Genomic DNA, 3,559 nt, shown 5'->3' with positions numbered 1-3,559 from the left:
TTAGAAGGGAGAGAGGAGATTGGTGGAATAGTCGATGTATTGCTTGAGCCTCATGGCCATATATATAGGAGTACAAAGACCAACTTGAAGTATAAGACAAGGCAGGACCAAATCCTAGTCTATTTTATACTTCTAATAATCCTTATACTCAACTCCCGGCGCTGAAAGGGAACTTTCCCGATGAACCGTAACCAGCTGTGAAATTCGACGGATCGCCCCCGTGACCAGCTGTGAATTCTTCCTCCGGGGTAAAGAAAACTGGGGTCGGGACGGTGCTAAGATTAGTTCAGAAATGATCGTTGCTGCCGCGTCCAGGAGTATTTCCGGCCGTCTTGGTTCTAGATGGATGTTGGGGGCAGGCAGGCGCACACGCAACAGTCCGGTGGCGCCGCACCATAATACTCCAGTACAGTACAATTGAGAGTGGGCTGCGGCCGTGGACTTGGCATGCCACAGTCACAGTGGCAAACGACCAACCGAGGAGACCTCCTAGCTCAAACCACTCGCGCCATTAGATAAGTCGACCCGGGATGCGAGAGATTTGACACGGTTTTATGGTCTTCCTATTCGGACACGAGATTATTAGACGCGGAGCAAGAAGAGGCTGAGCGCGAAGCTTGGTCAGGTCATGCCCGGACCGGACCGCGCGTTCCCACCCACAATCACAGGAGGACGCGGCCGCCGCGAGCGCGTGCCGAGACGCGAAGCAGCTTGCTTCCCACGCCTTTTCCTAATCCGGCCCCCACATGTCAAACACTTTCACCATGTTCCAAACTTTTCTTCTCCCCAAGTACAAGGCTCCCTATATATACACAGCACGCCCGCCAAAAAAAGAACCCATCAACAATTCGGCTAGGCACAAGCAAGCTCGCCAACACAGAGTACCAATAGCAACCCACCACAATCGCGATTCCGAGCACGGATTGAAGAAGAGAAGACGCCGATGGCCGTGAGCAAGCAATGGACGCGGGTGCGCACGCTCGGCCGCGGCGCGTCTGGGGCCGAGGTCTTCCTCGCCGCGAACGACGTGTCTGGCGAGCTGTTCGCGGTCAAGTCCGCCACGGCGGCGTGCGCCTCGGCTCTTAAGAGGGAGGAGGGCCTCATGGCCTGCCTGCGCTCCCCGCGCGTCGTCTCCTGCATCGGCGGCCGCGGCGCCCGCGACGGCTCCTACCAGCTCTTCCTCGAGTTCGCCCCCGGCGGCTCGCTGGCCGACCGGGTGGCGAGCAACGGGGGACTCGACGAGCGCGCCGTCCGCGGCTACGCTGCCGACGTGGCGGCCGGGCTCGCGTACCTCCACGGGGCCGGGATGGTGCACGGGGACGTCAAGGCCAGGAACGTGGTGATCGGCGCCGACGGCCGCGCCAAGCTCGCGGACTTCGGGTGCTCTAGGAAGGCGGCTGCCGGTGGTCCGATCATCGGCGGCACGCCGGCGTTCATGGCGCCGGAGGTGGCGCGCGGCTAGGAGCAGGGCCCCGCGGCCGACGTCTGGGCGCTCGGGTGCACGGTAGTCGAGATGGCCACCGGCCGCGCCCCGTGGACCGGCATCGACGGCAACGCGCTCGCCGCGCTGCACCGGATCGGGTACACGGAGGCCGTTCCCGAGGTGCCCCAATGGCTGTCCGCTGAGGCAAAGGACTTCGTGCGCGGGTGCTTGGTCAGGCAGGCCAGCGACCGGTGCACCGCGGCGCAGCTGCTGGAGCACCCGTTCATGGCCTCCGCCTGCGTCGTCGACGCGAAGCCGCAAGCCGTGGAGAGCAAAAGCAAATGGGTGTCTCCGAAGAGCACGCTGGACGCGGCGTTCTGGGACTCGGAGTCGGACACCGAGGAGGCGGAGCACGAGAGCACGCCCGAGATGAGGGTGAGGGCATTGGCCTGCCCTGCATCGGCGCTCCCGGACTGGGACTCGGACGAGGGATGGATCGATGTGCTCGCGGCACCAACCGCAGCACCCGACGCAGTTCTGGTGGCGGCCGAGGAGACGGCTGAACTGGACGACGCGATCACACCATGTGAAGAAGAGTCCGGCGTTCTCGACGCCATACTCGTGCAGTATGGCAGCTTCGTCAACGCAGGAGAGGCCTACGATAATTCAGTCCAGCAAAGTTGTAGTACTAGGCATCAATCTTTGGAAGATCTTGTTTCTCACGGGCTATCATGTACTACTAAATCGCTGTTTGGCAACAACATTACTAGTAACGCAATTGATTTCGTTCATGCACACGCCCGCACTGCTCCTCATTTTCACCGACCATACAGTACTCTGTTATTACGACACGTTCGATTTGGATTAGCAAATGGAGTAATTCGGTGGAAAGCCAGCGTAAATTCTCTTGCTCAGGCCACAGCGAACGTACTGGACGAGAAAGGATGCTACACAGAAAGTACTGCCGCCGCACAGTCAAAAATCTCTTGTTTAAGCTACATACGTGGGTTCAGCAGAGTCGACGGCCGACGAGAGAAAGCAAGACCTTTTCGACAAGGTCGCGTCGCGTCGAGAGATTGCTTCGCCACGTGGAGATCCATCCAGCGACGAGCACCCGGCCTCCTCCGCCGACCGCCGGTGCCCTCTCGCCGCGCACTCGCCGACTCGTCCTGCGCGTGCGATTCTGGGTCCTGTGTCGAGACCGGCGCCGTACGTACACCAAGCCGCGCGCGCCACGAGAACCGGTGTGCCCGAGCCGCCGGATTTTGATCAATGGAGCACATATTTTGTTTTCATTCGGTTTATTTGTATAGGTACGTATAAATATATTTTTAATAATCTGGGTATTTCTTCTATATCTACATGTTTTTTTTTTTTTGCGGAGGATTCTATATCTACATGTTGTAGTACATCAACTTGCTATTGCTGCAAAAAATCAACGATCATAGAAGTCATGCAACAAAAGAACTAATGTTCACAAACCAAGTAGCCAACGGGTCCTTGTTTCAAAAAAAAAAAGTGGCGAACGGTCGCAGGAAATAAGTACTAGTACTAGTAAATGGTAGGCTTAGAGGTTTTCTTTCCCCTACGCCAAGGCTAGGGTTTGTCTCCTCTCTGGGATCCCATCGCCTGAGAGTCTTTTTACCGATCGACGAACTTCCCTCGTAGGGTTCGCTTGATCTCGCCCTACGCTTCTCACCCTGGTGGGTCGGGTGTGACGTCTCTCCAAGGGATGATGGATCCGGCGGCCGATGCTCTGTCCGGAACTAGTAGTGGCGGCGGCGCCGCCAAGGCTTCAGATCTTCGTGATTTCATGGAACAACTCCACCTGGAAGATGCAGACTTTGATGATTTGGTGATTGAAGAGGGTGATCCATCGGTTAATGATGGTGTTCGCTGGCTAGCCCTAGCTAGGGTTCATACGGCAAAAACCTTTAGCCCGACGGCTTTCTACAAGGATATGCGTGCTGCTTGGAACACGGCGAAGCCCGTGAGGTTCAGACCCGTCGGACCAAACGTCTTCGTAGTGCAGGCAGAGTGCCTTGGTGATTGGGAACGCATGGTGGATCAAGGGCCATGGCTCTTCAGGAATATGGTGGTGCTTATGGCACCGTATGATGAGTTCACGAAGGTGGA

The 3,559-nt window shown here is 57.3% G+C and overlaps 1 pseudogene; it reads left to right on the top strand.

Moving 5' to 3' along the window:
• The first annotated feature begins 851 nt into the window (after window positions 1-851).
• Window positions 852-2,692, top strand: LOC119345655 (annotated as a pseudogene).
• The last annotated feature ends 867 nt before the right edge of the window (window positions 2,693-3,559 follow it).

This window comes from Triticum dicoccoides, unplaced genomic scaffold, assembly GCF_002162155.2.
Source record: "Triticum dicoccoides isolate Atlit2015 ecotype Zavitan unplaced genomic scaffold, WEW_v2.0 scaffold265293, whole genome shotgun sequence".
In the NCBI taxonomy this organism is placed as follows: domain Eukaryota; kingdom Viridiplantae; phylum Streptophyta; class Magnoliopsida; order Poales; family Poaceae; genus Triticum; species Triticum dicoccoides.
Note: the sequence above shows the minus strand (reverse complement) of the source record. Positions and strands in the feature narration are given on the sequence as shown.